The sequence below is a fragment of the Chrysemys picta genome, chromosome 3, assembly GCF_011386835.1.
Source record: "Chrysemys picta bellii isolate R12L10 chromosome 3, ASM1138683v2, whole genome shotgun sequence".
Lineage (NCBI taxonomy): Eukaryota > Metazoa > Chordata > Testudines > Emydidae > Chrysemys > Chrysemys picta.
Genome location: NC_088793.1, coordinates 62,709,658 through 62,726,190, shown reverse-complemented (window position 1 = coordinate 62,726,190; position 16,533 = coordinate 62,709,658). Strand labels below are relative to the sequence as shown.

The following is a 16,533-nucleotide window of genomic DNA, read 5'->3' as shown; positions in this document are numbered from 1 at the left end:
TGTCAGAGGTACCCACGCCATCCCTTGTGCTGGTCTGTGCTTTTCCTGGAGGAGGCAGAGGAGTTTCCCCGTGACCTGGAGTAGTCCTGATTGGTCTTATGACATTTCTCCTTCAGCGCCAATGCTGGACAACAACTCCTCCATCTGTTTGACAAGGTGCCTGCCCCGGAACAAGAGATGGCAGTGCTCACTGAGCCTGAGGGCGATCTTTGACTTGAGGAGGGCCTTGGTAGTGGATCAGGACACATGGTCTGTTCAAGCAAGTGCTGCTTAAAGTGAAGGTCTCGTGCCACCTGAGTCTGTTTCTTAAACGATTTACAGATAGAACAGTGCTTTTTAAGGTGGGCCTCACCGAGACAAAGCAGGCACCCCATGTGGGGGTCGTTGTTGGGGATCAACATGAAGGACAGTGTTTAAATCCCGATGAGGGCATCACTGGGAAACACTAGCTGTTAACTAACACTATTTAACTACTAATTAACACTAATTAACTATATACAATAAACTAGGCTAAGACTAAATGTGAAGTTGTGAGAATACATCCACATAGAGCTCTGATTCCAGCCACACGCAGTGAGAAGGAACCGAGGGGGGTTGGGGCAGCGCTGCCTCATATAGCCAGGGGAGGGGCCACAGCCACGAGGCAAGTGCCACCCCTCTATGGATACTGCAAGGCAAAAGTCTCCAGATCTTATGAGCTGGGTGCACACACAATTAAGTGCCTACGTCTACTCGAAGAAGAACTGACAGACACCCATGCACTTGACAGTGCAGGAGGATAAAGAATTAGATATCCTGGAGGCTTCACCAAGACCTGACCCCCTTACACAACTCATAGGTCTCCCTCCACCTTCAGCAAACGGCTCTTATTTGACCTATTATCCCTTCTTAAGGGATGGGAGCTAGCTCTGATGATCTGCTTGTTCCTATGGAAATTTGCTGGGGTGGATGCTAGGTGTTTTCAGGAAGAGATGGCAGTTTTGCTCCCATCTCAGGGTATTAGTATAGTATTAGTAACACCTTCATTTACATGCTCCTACCAACTTCACGCTTTCAACTTATTTACCCTAAGTTCCTTCTTGCGTTTTCTTTACCTGAGGTTCCCTTTTCCTCCATTCACCACTCAGATGATGTTCTCATTCCAACCATGTGCCCCCAGTCTCTCACCTTCTGCTCCCACTCCCATCTCTCCGGTTTCCCTTTCCAAAGTTCCCTTCGTCCCATCAGTTTTCTGCCCCCCAATCCCTTCTCCTCCCACCCCCAAACTCCTCTTATCTCCCTCATTTCCCTACGTCCCATAAGATTCCTTTTCTGCCGCCGCACTCCCCATCCCTAATTGCCTTCCGCTTTCCCATCTTTGGCTCCCTCTTGGCCAGACTCCCTCTGTTCTCCCATGTCTGGCTTCTCATATTCTGTTCCCCACACAACCATCTCTGGCCTTTCCTCAATGTTCTTGAGAGGGCAGTGTCTCTCTTCTCCTGTCTCCCTTCTCACTGCGTTGGGTCTGATCTAGTATAGCTGAACCTTTTCCTGACTAGTGTAGGAGGCCAAGGTCTGTGCCTCCTCTTTCTCCCTCTCCTCTCTGTTGACAAGCTAGCAGGAGGGAAGCAGCTATCACTGACCCTGCTGGCCGCTGGTGGTGCAGCTTTCTTTCTGTACTGTTGAACAGGAGCTCATCCTCTCTATTTAACACCAGCTGATTGGTGGGTCAGCTGGAAGCCACAGAGACTAAATAGGCTTAGCTGCTGGACTCCTCTTTTCCCTCCCCAAGTTTCTCTCTTCTTAATCTTGCACAAGGAGCTGAAAGTTGTGGGGAACATATTGTTTCCCTCTAAAGTTATGTCCCTGGCCTCACTTCTGACAGACGTAAGGATGAGAGGTCCTTAGCTAACACCGTCAGAAAGGAGCAGAAACAAAATGTGTTAGTGGTACTGGCACAACAGACCTGAACTACCTGAATATAAACAAGCCATAGATATAGATTGCAGACATATACTGTCTAGATCTTGTCTTTAAAGAAAAAATTCCACCACCCCAAACTTCATTCACACCATTTAAATGGTATCTCAAGACGCAATTCCTGGCAATTCCTGACCATTAGGAATGTACTAGATCAGAGGTGGGCAAACTACGGCCCGTGGGCCACATCCAGCCCGCGAGAACCTCCTGCATGGCCCAGGAGGCTAGTCCTGGCCCTCCCCTGATGTTCCCCCTCCCCCGCAGCCTCAGCTCGCTCCGCTGCAATGCTCTGGGCGGTGAGCTCTTGGGGCAGCGCAGCTGCAGAGCCGGGGCCTGAGCCGGTGCTCTGTGCTGTGTGGTGGCATGGTTGGTTACAGCCGGGCAGTGCAGCTGTAGCGCCACCAGCCACCTGTGCTCCAGGCAGCGTGCTAAGGGGGCAGGGAGATTGGATAGAGGGCAAGGGAGTTCAGGGTGGTGGTCAGGAGACGGAGGTGTGGATAGGGGTCAGGGCAGTCAGAGGGTGGGAAACAGGGGTTGAATAGGGGCACGGGTCCCAGGGGGCAGTCAGGAAGGAGAGGGTGGTTGGATGGGGGGGGTGGAGGCAGTCAGGGGACAGGGAGTAGTTGGATGGGGCAGGGATCGTGGAGGGGCAGTCAGGAATGAGAGGAGGGGTTGGATGGGGCGGCGGGGGGCAGTCAGGGACTGGGGTTCTGGGGGATGTCAGGGGACAGGGAGGTGGATGGGAGTGGGAGAGGGTGGATGGGGCAGGGGTCCCGGGCGGGCACCAGGGAACGGGGGGGTTGGATGGGGCAGGAGTCCGGGGGGGGGGGCACGTCAGGGGGCAAGAAGTGGGGTGGGGGGTGTCAGATAGGGAGTGGGGCTGGGCCACGCCCGACTGTTTGGGGAGGCACAGCCTCCCCTAACCAGCCCCCCATACAATTTCCGAAACGCGATGTGGCCCTCAGGCCAAAAAGTTTGCCCGTCCCTGTACTAGATGCACACTTAGTCAGACAGTACAGATGGCATTGTTATTGGTCCTGAATTCTTTCCTGCAATAATAAAAAACGTATTAAACTGCTTATCAGATAACACAATCTGTCAAACTCCAAACCCCTGGCATTACTGTAATTTAAAGGAATCAATCACAAAAGCCAGGCAGCTTTTTTAGATGACAGGAATAAGAATATTATCAATATGTTCATTTTGCATTGCCTTCTAATGTTCTCACATATTTACTTAAATGAAACGTAAGCTTTGTCTCTTATTTCCTTTGGACCTCCAATTGTTTATGTCCCTTACTACCAGAACATTTTCTTTATAAAACACTAAAACCAGTTAAATATACAATGCCTTAGCATGGTTCAGGGACACTGTTCAGTTGTATCTGTGCTACAGTAAAGAACTGTATGCAGTTGGGTTGCTTAAAACAGCTGAGAGTATGACATAGATGGGCCTATATTAGCAGTATCCTCTGTTTCCCAGTTCATTTTTTCTGGTATCTGAGTGTTTACCTGTAAGTTCCTTGGAGCTGGGACTGTGTCTGCCTTTATGTTGTTTAAAGCAACATGCACAATGTAGGCATGTAAAGTTGCAATTATTATTATTATAACTACTATTTATCTTTTCAATAGAAAATGATATTTAAGTTATGTTTTAAATATGAAAGCTTGGGACTAGACAGTGCCTCTATGGCATTAGGGCCCATTGAAACTGGTGCACAATGCCTCATGGAGTTTCTGGGGAGCAGAGAGATTGTATGACTTCCTCAGAATTGCAATATGTGTTTCCCTTCTAGTAGGTAGAGCTCCACTGACTGATGGAGAGAGAATGCATAGTCATGTACCCTCTTCCTTATTCCACTTTGAGTGACCTGAGCTCAGCGGCACCAGTAGAAGGCAGTCCCTGTTCAGGGCTTGAAGTCACAACATAAAAGAAGGTCTTCTCTATGTCTCAGTTCTGTGATAAACTTGAAATATAAATACTTTCCCCCCTTGCTCCTACTGAAACCAGAATGTCTTATTTACTACAGAATTGGGCCCCTGCTGAGCAAATAGATACAGAAATTTGCAGTATTTTAGACACCATAAGGCTTCTATATTTTTGTATCAAAACAACTGAGCATGACTAAAATATTGAACACGAAACTATTGAAAATGAATGTATACTGAATACAAAAGTAAACGATCAAAGCATGTATTAAAACTAAAGTTCAAATTGTGCTCTCTCATTCATACCAAGATTTTCTTGCATGGATAATTTCATGAAAATCCAATTTAATTTCACTGCATTTTTGCACCTTCAGCTATATTGTATATGATGCTAGGAATAGTATGTCTGAAGACCACCACAAAATTATTTTGTTTCAACTCTTGGTATCATGTCCCTCAGTTCCTTCTCCACACGAACGTCTCCACTGAGAACACTCCGGAGCAAAGCGGGAGGAAGTGCAGGTAGTAGAGCACCCAAAGGGACATACATCTCCAAGAACTGCAATTACTGTATAAGGTGAGTAACCTCTTCTTCCTCCAGTAGTGTCCCCATCGGTGCTTCATATCAGGAGACTTCCAAGCAGTTTCCCTAGAGGGAGGAGGGTGTTCAGAACTGAGTCCAGAACTGAAGGTAGTACTGCAGTACCCAGAGCTGCATCAGATCTGATGGCCTGGATTAAAGCATTGTGCTTCGAAAGTATATGTACCAAAGCCCATGTAGAGGCCCTACATCTTTCAGACACCGGTTTATTCTTAAGCAATGCTGTGCATATTGTTTGTGACCTGCTGGAATGTGCTAGCACCTTTTAAGGAGGAGGAATGCCTGTAGTTTCCTAACAAGTGACAATCCTTCCAGATATCCATCTTGAAAGTCTCTTAGCACAGCTCATGGATCCCATGGATCTATTTGCAAAAGAGATGAACAACTTGGGTGACCTTCGAAATTGCTTGGTCCTATCCAAGTAGACGGTCAGAGCCCTTCGATCATCTAGGGTATGAAAACAGGACTCCTGAAGAGAGAGATGTGGCTTTGGGAAAAATACTGGTAGGTGAATAGATTGGTTACGGTGGAACTCCAAGAGAACCTTAGGTAAGCATTTAGGATGTGGGTATAAAGAAACTTTATCCTTGAAGAATACTGTCAAGGGTGATCTGCCATCAAGGCACCAGGATCCCCAACTTTATGGGATGATGTGATGGCTACTAAAAAGGCCATCTCATAGATGAAGAGCTGAAGCCATGATGTCCTGTACATGACTATTACTGTGAAGATAGACTATTACTGTGAAGCAGTGTCTTCAGCGTTCAGGGATGTTTGCAGAACAGTCCTGGCCAATAATTGGCACTCCAATGATGGACAGGAATTGCTCCCTATATTCCTGTGGCAGGTGTTCAGTAAAGGCTGTCAACCTATTATAGTTTGTGAAATTGTATTTGGCCGTGACCACCTAATAGTTCGTGATCCTGAACTGCAAGGTTGCTGGCACATAGGACTTCTGTCCAAACCAATCCAGTCTCTTTTGGTCCTTGTCATGTGGAGTAGATGTGGAGAAGTGTTGCCTGCCCCACTCGTTTACCACATCCATTACTAGGGAGTTAAGTGGAGGTTGTGAGAACAAGAAATCAGGGGAATATAATACTTTTTATCCACCCTTTTACATGTTGGTGGGATAGTAGCAGGTATTTGTCAAACAGTCTTAGCTGGATCCAGGAATGCCTCATTGATGGGTAATGCATGGAGGGCGTTGCTGACTGTAGAAGATCCAACAGCTTGTGTTGTGAATTTTTGACCTCTTTAGTGGAATCTGAAGAGTGTCAGCTACCCTCTTTATAAGGTCTTGAAATGGCTGAAAACTGTCAGCCATGGAAGGCGGTGGAGGCATAGCTGCCTTGTCTGAAGATGTGGAGAAAATGGGTGTTTGAGAGGTGGCTCAGCTTGAAGAGACTGAGTTCAACTCTGAGTTCACTTCTGCAATGCTGACTCATACAAGTAGCCCATACGGAGGTGAGCAGCCCCACTGATTTGAGACGATTATTCGTATTAGCAAGGGTTGCAGAATTGGATCCAAAATTTTACACTATTTTCCTCAAAATCCTGATTCAGCAAAGCACTGAAGCATGAGTCTGACTTTAAGCTTATCAGAAGTCCTTTGGAAGTCAATGTAACTACTCGTATGCTTAAAGTTAGCTATGTGCTTAAGTATGTTGCTGAATCAGAGCCCAGATACCCCTGGAAAGAGTTGAATTTCACATACAGAAAATGGGCAGTAATCTACTATAAACCAGTTGCAAATACAAGTGGGGCATATGGGCACATTTTGGAGGCAGTTGAAAATGTAAAGAAACAGGTGACTGTCATACCATTAAATACATTAACATTTTAAGCCAATGCTTACATTTAATGTTTCCTGTCCTATTTAAATGCAATGTGCTTTTTCTGTAATTATTGCTAATTAAAAAATTAGATTTGTAACTGGCAGGAATATAACTTTCAATAGGGTTGTGGGGCTTTGCATTCTGATTCTGTAGAGGGCTCGAGAAACTCAAAATGAGCATGAAGAAGGCAGTAATAAAGAATTGCTTGTGCATTTCATCTTTTCCTTAACTCTTGCATGCTATGTTTTTCTGACCCCTTCAAGTTTAATCAAGCCTTATTTACAATGTTTCCTCCTAGTGATGTTCTGAAAGAAGAAATGTAATTACGAAGCATAAACTTTACTAGCTATTTTAATTGTGCCACAAATGCTCTTTGAACATGTAGTGAGGCAGCCTGGCTCCCACTTGCCCCTGCGAGGGACGAGCCAGAACAGCCGCCAGAGTGGGTGGAGTCACCGCCGCCTGTCCCCGCCCCCCGGAAGTCAAGGGGCGGGGCAGGAAGTATAAAGGCCCGGCCCCAGCGCTCAGTTACGGCCCGACTGCGGAAAAGGGCAGATGCTGGTGCCCAAGCTCCTGCTGGGCTGCGCCTGCCCTGGGCCCGGTATCCTGAGGAGAACTGGCCGCGCCTGCCCCGAGCCCGGTATCCTGAGGAGCGGACTGAACTTCCCCTCACCGAGGGTTCGGAGGAACCGCCCAATCTACCCAGCGCTCGCTGCCCTGAGGAACCCATGATCTGGGACACAGTGGACGAGGCTAAGGACGTGCAGGTACCCATGGAGGAGGAGATGGGAAGTGGCCTGGGGATAGCAGACCCCAAACCTATGTCAGTGTGTTGCGGTCCGGATCCCCACTGACCCAGCAGCAGACAGATTGCTGCTGACAGGGCCCCGGGTTGGAACACAGTGGAGTGGGTGGGCCTGTGTTCCCCCCTGCCACCCCACACCGGGTGGCAGTCTCTCCTCCTCCCCCTGCCTGAGGGCCTGAGCCCCTGAACTCTCTATTTGTTTGCTCAGCTCCTGCCTGAGGGCCTAAGCCTGGGACTACTGATTGCTCGCGACCCCGCCCCGACTTAGGGCTTGGACCTGCGAGACTGATCTGTTCCCCAGCCCCGTGGAGTGAGGCGGCCTGGCTCCCACTCGCCCCTGCAAGGGACGAGCCCCCACCCGGACGTCTACAGAATGCTACATAACATGTGGTAGAAAACAGCTTTGTCCCCTTTGGAAATTACCTTCAGACTTTGCACCCCTAGTGTCTGTTAGGTTGTTAAACAGATCTGGTTGGAAACTTTTTGATGAAAGTTCTTCCTGTTGAAAAATGCAGAATGATCAAAATTGAAGCTTTTTGCAGGAAAAGGTTGATTTTAATGAAATGTGTTAAGAAACTTTTCTCAGGTCCAGGATGGAATTTCTGGTGCAGGGTGAGACCACTCCAAAAACGCCTATAGCCCAAGTGATTAGAGCACACTCCTGGGTTGTAGGAGACAAAGATTCAAATCCCTGTTCTGCCTGATTCAGACCCAGAACTTGAATGAGGGTCTCCTATATCCCAGGTGAGTCCCCTAACCGCCAGACTATTAGCTATTTTGAGGCAGGTCTTTCTATGGTTTTGATTAGAAATTCCAATCCTGACCTGAGAACCCATCCAGACAAAATTTTGTCAAAAACAATCGGGGGAGGCTCTGCCTTATTCAGAGCAGGGACTTAATCCTGGGTCTCCCAAATCCCAGATAAGTGCCCTAACAATGTGGCTCTGGTCTCTCTCTCTCTTCCTCTTTCCTTTTCCCATCCCTACACCCATTGGATTCTTTCCACTTTGCATAAATAATTAAATATTAATTATACCATAGAGACTGACTATAGAACCCAGTGGTAAGAACTCTTACTTAGGCTGTGAGAAAACTTTTGTTGGGAACATTTCTTGGGTCCATGGGGGAATTTCTAGTCAAACCAGGGAGAACCTTTCCGCTGAATAGCCAATAATGGGGTGGTCAGACCACACAGCTGGGAGACGGGAGTCCCTGGTTCAACTACCTGCTTTGACTCTGGCAGTAAAGGGATTCGAATCTGGGTCTTCCACCATCCAGGTATGTGCTCTAGCCACTGGACTACTGGCTATTCTGGGGCGTGCTCATTGTCTGTCTCGTTCCACATCAGAATGGTGACAAATTTCAAAACCTCAACATTTTTCATGACATGGACTACTTGTCTTCTGGCCAGCCCTATCTTTAAACAATCTTTGGGCAGCTGCAAAAGGCAATCAGTAAATGCTTATGTAGGTTCATAATTATAGCAATTTCCTTGCCCCTCATCACTTCTGCATTGTACTCCCGTAAATGGAGTGGCAACTTCTATTCCCAATGGCATTATTTTTAAATAAACTCCCTTAAAGGCAAATAGAAATATGCAACAAAAAAGTAGATTAATGGTTTTTTTTAAAGTGTGGAAACTGCTCCTGCCTAATCAAGCACTAGGGTCATTGGGAAATCATAATTTTATTGAGTGGGAAATGGGAACCAGTGAGGCATTAGGAAAGCTTTTTAACTGCCCCATCAGAGGATTATGCTTCCGTTATAATTACTACTTATTCTTACAAAGATTTGTACATTAATGGGTTCCAGCTCATTACTGAATAGCATTTGTTTCAACAGAGCTCATTGTTGACATTTGTCTAAACAACTAGGTGCTGCAGTTAATGGAATCTGATCTGCTGAATGAAATATTTAACACTCTTTCTCCACTGAGCCATTCTCAGGGTAAGGCCTTCTTGAATATAAAGTATTGAAACAGTCTTGCTTTATAGTAGATTGAGTGTTTGTGAGATATAAGGTATGTATAGCTAGATTCTGAATGACACTAGTAGACTGGAATGCAAACAGTGACAGCTAAGGTTCAAACCGGAAATTGAAGAAAGTGAGAGACAATAAATATAGGTATCCTCAGCAACCCAGGTAAATATTATCTCTAAACATATCAAAACAACATGGATGTCTTCCTCCCACCACACCAGCAAGGGGGACAGGATAACAGAAAAGAGTGATGAAACAGCAGAGAAGTTAAAGGATGGTTTTGCATCAGGCTCTCCTCTAGAACACAAGAGGGAAATTCTGATACAAAGTAATCAGGGTATGGCTGTGCTAATTCTTCAGTTCCTGCCTCAGGATTGTTCAGCCCTCTCTACAACTACCTTCATTCTTACATGGCAATGTTTTGTGTGTGGAAATAATAAAAGATGGCTGATAAAGGATACAGTGGGGCTTAGTGGACAGAATATTGGATTGGGTCTTGAGAGACCTGTGTTCAATTCCTGGCTCTGCCACTGGCCTGCTGGTTGACTTCTGGCAAGTCACTGTCTGTAAAATGGGGACAATGAAGTTCACCTCCTTTGTAAAGCAATCTGAGACTTACTAATGGAGAGCTAGGTATTATTAGATGTGAATTTTTTTTCTTTCCCTTTTTACATTTTTTAACTTTCTGAATTGTGAGATATTGGCCCCTTCTCGAGACAGAGTGGCCCTGATTCTGCAAGATAGTATGCACAGGCCTAAATTTAAGAAAATGAGTGGTCCCATTAAAGGGACTTGCTAAATCAGGGTCTTTATCAGGGACAAACCTTAACCTGATACAACATGACAAATCCTCTGTGGAAAATAAGGAGATTTTCAAGGGCACAAATGACAGTTAGGTGCTTAAAACCTTAGCTCCTGAAGGTTTTCTCAAACAACTAGATGAGTACTATGGATGAGAACTGATTCAGATAAACAAGGCCCCTCAGCCCAAATGGAAATCAAACTTGGAAAATGTCTGTTAATAATTCCTTACCTCACTTTGCATGCTTCTCTGCTTCTGCTTTTGGCAACGAGCAGAAATACTATCAAGATAACTGCAAGAGTAACTTTTCCTGTGTATTCCCAAACTAGAAACTAGTATAGGATATCTGAAAAGAAAATGTTATCTCAAGTTTTTACCAACATAAAGAAATTTTTATTGGTTTACATAGGTGCTGGAACTAGGATTGCTAGGGGTGCTGCTGCACCGCCTGGCTTGAAGTGGTTTCCATCATATACGGGGTTTAGTTGTTTCAATGGCTCAGAGCACCCCCACTATACAAATTGTTTCAGCACCCCTGCTGGTTTAGTGTAGCTTCCCCCTGCTTGAGAGTGTGAGAAGAGTAGTTCTTAGTAGTTCCCACAGACAGAGACACAGAGCCTGGGGGAACTGAATAAGAGACTGCCTGCCAACTCCCTCTGTGGGGGCAAACCCAGGAGTCCATCTGACAAACAGGCCAACCAAATGTTTCTCCTCCTGAGGCCAATCTGATCTTCCAGGGTGGTAGGACTCCTTATTCCTCCCTTCTTGAGGATATGGGTTACATAAGCAAAACTGGGGGATACATAAGCAAAATTGAAGTAGAAGGCTTATTTCAAAGTAAGTGTCCTCATTCAGACTTGCACCAGAATAGCCAATGATCTGAATTAAATCTGAGTTAGTTGTTTCAGTGGAAGTTTGTGTGTAGACCAGCCCTTAAAGAGTGGTTCCTCCATTCTTGCTCAGTTTATATATAAGAGATTTTTTAAAAATAGGCTGCCAGTCTTGCAAACTCCCCCTGGGATCTGAACACAAAGTTAATGTCTTTTCTTCACATCACTACCAGTAGAGAAGATTCTGCCTTTGGTTGCACCTATGACACCTCTTTGTTTTCATAGAGATGGCAAAGCTTTAATTGATTGACTTTAAAATAAATTTAAGCTCTGAAAGTTTGCAGTCTGAAATGTGCAGATGGTCCCTCAGACTACACCGAACCACAATGAAGGCAGTGGAGCTCTGTGCATCTTGTAAATTGTAGAACTGGAACTGAAGGTCACAATTTTGTAGGTGCATGTGGTGAACCCCCACATCAGCCAGGAAGGGATCAAAGGCCTCCTCTGGGCACAATCAGCCACAACCCAGCACACCGGCGAGGCTTGTCAAGCCTGGAGATGAACAGGTCTTTAAATAGCAGATCCCTGCTGAGTGTGGAATGCCACTTTGAAGGAGCAAGGTTGGAACTCAGAGCTCCCCAGCTCCAGAAAGCTGGAATTTCTGACTGGGGAAACCTCTTGAGAGTGTTGGCTGCCCACGTGCCTCATGAAAGGAGAGGGTCCATTTCTTTTCTCTTTTTATTTTCTCCTTGGTTTCCCAAGGGGCTTTTGTGGGTTGCGGAAGCATCCTTACTTTTTTCATTTGGACTGCTTTACCCCTCCCACTACAAGGGGAGCAGACAACCTGAACAGCACAAACCTCCAGACTCTGAGACAAGAGCGATGCCTGGCCTTTCCTCAACAGGGCGCCGGAGATATATAACCTACTACAGTGTGCAAGAAAGGACAGAATTCAGTATACTGTCCCATACTTGTGGTGACTCTGCAGTGCTAATCGGCAGAGAGGTCAATTAGAAACAAAACACCCCAAATACCATTTTTGTTACTACATAAAGGATTCTCACTATGCACAATGAAGAGCTCAGATCTGTGTTTTAAAAAATGCCATTTTTATATTCTTGCATATCAGATTACAGCTATTTCATTAAACTGCAATTGCAGTGATTTTTTCTGAACCACAAAGAATCTTTCAGTCTCTTGAAGTTCTCTCATCACTAAAAGAAATTTGGCTTACTCTGTAAACATTCTACTTGGAATGACTCTCAGACATTTCAATACATTTTGTAATTCTTCACATAATTACAATTTGTAATTCAACATACATATATTGTATATGCTAGAAAAGGACTAGACTCTAAATCTTGGATCTGAACAACCCCAAACCTTGGGTGTGGGAAAGTTGATCTTGCATACAAATACCTCTTGTTCTTACAATGGGCTGAACCACACCTGAACACCGCTCAATTTCTAGGTGTTAAAAATCTAGTTATGAAGTTTGTGGCTTACTCTTGTCTTTAGGATAATAGTAGAGCTCTTCCATTTACCAAGGCAAATAATTCCTTTTAAAAATAGTTCTTAGAAGTGAAAATTAAGATGGTTATGTTATGGGGTTCTCACTCACCACAAGTGGTGCCTCCTCCTGGCTGCTCAGGGGGATTAGCTCTCTTCCAGGACCAATGCCTTCCCGTGTGGTCTCGACATCTGTTCTCTTTTTCACTCCAGGAGGTGCAGCTTCCTCTTCGTGACTTGGCCTTCTGGTCAGGTTACTATGTGGTTTCCCCTTCGGTGTATGCCCTTTCCTCAGGCCAGGCTCCTAGGGTCCTACTCTTTTCCTAGGTTACCTCCTTCCCTCTCTAATACATAGAAGGTGTATTTCCTCACTGCCACCATTTCCGTTGCCAGCTTCCTGGCTTTACACTAGCCCAGCCCATACCTGTTCAAGTGAGCTTCATCTTCCAGTCAGAGGTTGTGCCTTCAGCCTATTCCCTAATGTGGGGCCAAGCACACTAACTGGCCCTTTCTGAGCTTCTTTAATCCTTTCAGGGTTTGTGTGGGATGAATACCCCATCACAGATGGTTCTGATGCTGCCTTTTTAACCAGAGGTGATGGAATTTGACAGAAAAAGAGCATGTAGCTTTAAAAAAAAAACCCGACACAGCAGCACAACACTTGTGTTATTAACCATCATTTAAGAATTGTAAATAAAAATGCTCCATTCCCTGTTCAAACTCCATTAATGGGAAACCATGTCCTATAAAAATTACATAGCCTTAAAGTGTTGTAAACTGTGAAAAGTAATAACGTTAGTTGCAGTGTCAACACAGTCACCGATTAGAAACAAACACATTCTTTACCTATGGCACTAACAAAACCCTCCCATATACTAAGAATAGGAAAAATAAAAATTGATTTTACTGCTCATTATTTATTATGTTTGTTTGCCTCTCAGACTGATCTAAGGAAATCAATGAACTCACTCTGCTTTACTTGCAGGCTCTCTGTGCTGCAATGTTTCAGTTGGAAACACTTCAGGAGAATGACGGTTTAAAAACAGCTGTTTCCACTGTAACTTCAACCCACCTCAGGTTTTATAAAACCTGCTTTTACAAAATCTGCTTTGAGGCCCAGTTTCAACTAAGAAAGTGTCCTCTACACAGGGCAAAGCTACAAGAGTCTTATTTTTCTGAGCTATTGCACTTTTCCCAAAGTTTTAACTATTTTACTTTCAGTTGTTCCCACTTACAGTAGTAATTGTTTCCTTTGGGACAGATGATAAATAAATATCAGAGTTGATATAAAGATCTGCTCATTGGTGCTTATCAAAGATTTAAACAGGTGCTGAAGATGGAACTTGAATATATACATACAACTGGCACTCTACCTTTGATGATCCCATCCCAGGGGTCTGGCTCACTCTCCTCCAGGCCTTAGGCTGACTGCTCCATTCAAACTGCATGTACTCTGAAGGCTTCCGCTGCCTGATACATGCAATACTCCATGTGGACTGAAAATTGTCTAAAGGAGCATAAATAAAGGGTAGTGACAAATGGCAATGAATTGACTGGGCAGCTATCTTGTGGTTTGAAGAGGCTGCTAGGGCTGGCCTTATTTAGTGGGAGTAAAGAGCGTATTAGTGACTCCGATGATAATATCTTGGGAGGAGTTAAACACAAATAAGTACACAGCTATACCAACGGGGACACAGTGATTGGAGCCATAGAACACAAAGATATTCAGTCATTGAGCAAACTAAACTTAATCCATATGGGAAGAAAATAATCTCAAACATACTCACATACATCCCTGGCTGAGCTTCCCTATTTCGATGGTTACCAGGATGCTACATGGGACCCAGCCTTTTTAAGCTTACTGGGTCTGAGCAGTTCCAGACACGGACTCTATATTTGGTCTTTCAGGCATTTTCCACTCCTGTGCTGGTACCTCTTCTTGGTATGTGGAGCCCAGCTGCCCTACACATCACTACTTCCCAGTCATGCATGCATGCCCCCTGAAGAGCTCTATCCTCAGAGGAGCCCTCGTTTGCCATTAACTCTGAGAGCTATGCGACAGTTAAAGCAAGGGACACACAGACTTTGCAAAGGAATTCTTAAACCAGACACACTCACCTCAGACAAAGCACAAGAGATACACAGATCTATGGAAAAAAACAACCAACAGCTGCACACAAGACCTTGCTTTCACTTTTCTCCTGAGAGCTTTTAGGGTCTTAGTCAGCGTCCTCCAGGATCTTTCTGCACCATCTTCTCCTCCTGCCCAGTCTTGTTTTCTTTCTCCTTGCTAGAGAGACCCTCCCTTTTAACAGCAGATTTTAACAACTTTGTCTCTTCCCATCCTTCCTCACAGGTTTTTCCATTCACCAGTCCTCTGTGTTTGTTACAGTGGAGAAGAGTTATTAGCAAGTCAATAGTTTTGGGGCAGTAGTCTTCACTGCCCAACTAGGGCCCTGAATCCATCCTATGCTGAATGTGGTTGTGCCCTTCTTGGACAAAACAACAACAGCTCTTGACACTTGTACTCTTTGGTTAAGCATCAGTGATTGGGCTATCTGTAACCATTCTCTACCTTACTGCAACCCCTCAGGACCAAGTTAACTCCTTTCACCCATGTAGCAGACAGTAGGATAATAACCAAATAGCAACAAAATATTCATAAAAATGCAGACATCTCCAACCTTCTTCACAAATACATCAGGGAGTGGGGACAATCTCACACAATCAATGGGAGGGAGAACCCAGGGAAACTGTAATGCAAAAAGAGACCTATTGGTGATAGTGGACAGCAAATCAGAGTATGCAATGTAATAGGGCTGTTTGCACAATTTTGGGCTGCATGTGTAAAGCATCATGATGTGGACAAGAAAGGCAACAATCACTAAATACAGTGCAGTGCAAGTGCTCCCAGAGCTGAAATGTTGCATTCAGTTCTAAGCTCCACTTTACCAGAAATATATTAACAAATTGGTGCATATAAAAGCAGCAAAAATTAATGAATTCATGGAAAAATTCAAACTGCTAATAAAGTAAAAAATGTAAGATGCGAGAAGGAACATAAAATAATAATGGGCATGTACTCCTATTTATCAGAGTTTTGTAACAGATTAGAATATCATCTGTACATCTTGAAAATAACGATGTGCTATTCATTAGTTGCAAAATGATTAACGAAGCCTTTCTAAGTTCTAATCTTCACTAAAGTGCTTCCAATTGTTTCAGGTTTTTTTTGTCACTGAGCCTAAGGGCAGCGTCAGTGATTTGGTAGCCACAGATTTGTTTCCAAATGTTGTTTTTTACAAAATGGTCCTTCAAAAGGCAACAGGTTTTGGCAACAATTTCATAAGTAGCTGAGAATAAAGGTTACAGTTTAGACACATAGCTGAGAAGGGTTGTAGCTCTCCTTATTGCCTCTTTGTTCCTTCCAATTGTCAACAGTCAATGCAACCAGATCAACAGAAGGTGAAGAAGCAAAGTAAACTCAGAAGCAAAATAAAGAGGTGAAAGCAATTATAGGAGCTTGTTCACGAGTTCAAATCTCTAGTGGAGTTCTTGCAGATTCTCTTCTCTTGGTTTCTCTCATATTTACTCCTGTGAGACCCTCAATATCCATCTTCCTCCTGAATCCTGCATTACCTACAAAGCAAAACACTCATTAAGGCCTGGTCTATACTGGGGGGGGGAGGGGAACGATCCAAGTTACGCAACTTCAACTACGTGAATAACGTAGCTGAAGTCGACGTACTTAGATCTACTTACTGCAGTGTCTTCAGTGTGGTAAGTCGATGGCTGACGCTCCCGTCAACTCTGCCTGCACCTCTTGCCCTGGTGGAGTACCGGAGTCGACGGGAGAGCATTCGGCAGTCGATTTAGCGTATCTAGACTAGACGCGATAAATCGACCCCCGCTGGATCGATTGCTGCCTGTCAATTCAGTGGGTAATGTAGACAAGCTCTAAATTAGCTTGAGTAAGGAGTGCAGGATATGTCCCTTAATTATGTTGGGGGGGGTGGGCAAACACAATGGCAGCTTGTATAAAGGTGAACCATCATGAAAAATTGAAGCAGATAGGGTGGACTCTTGGATGGTTCAATTTAAGCTGATCATGCATTCTCAGTGTTTCTCCCTAGTTCTACAATTGCCAATCAGTGTATAGGTGAATGTTTACATGTTAAACAGGTATTATCAAATTCACTGCATGAGCTATATGAAATCAGCTGCAAAAGTAACAGAACAAGTTAATGGTGGTGATGAATGTTGGATGCGGCATTTGTATTTGGT

The 16,533-nt window shown here is 44.6% G+C and overlaps 1 long non-coding RNA gene across 2 annotated transcripts; it reads right to left on the bottom strand.

Annotated features, from left to right (window-relative positions):
* Positions 1–7,551: 7,551 nt before the first annotated feature.
* On the bottom strand, positions 7,552–14,230 carry LOC122173232 (uncharacterized). Of its 2 annotated transcripts, none has more exons than XR_006173722.2 (4): positions 14,037–14,230; positions 12,362–13,756; positions 10,142–10,256; positions 7,552–7,627 (listed from the first exon to the last, which is right to left on the bottom strand). It is a non-coding gene; the product is annotated as an uncharacterized LOC122173232 (long non-coding RNA). The 2 variants fall into 2 exon arrangements; XR_006173723.2 differs by having other exon boundaries at positions 13,623–13,756; positions 14,037–14,195.
* Positions 14,231–16,533: the final 2,303 nt, after the last annotated feature.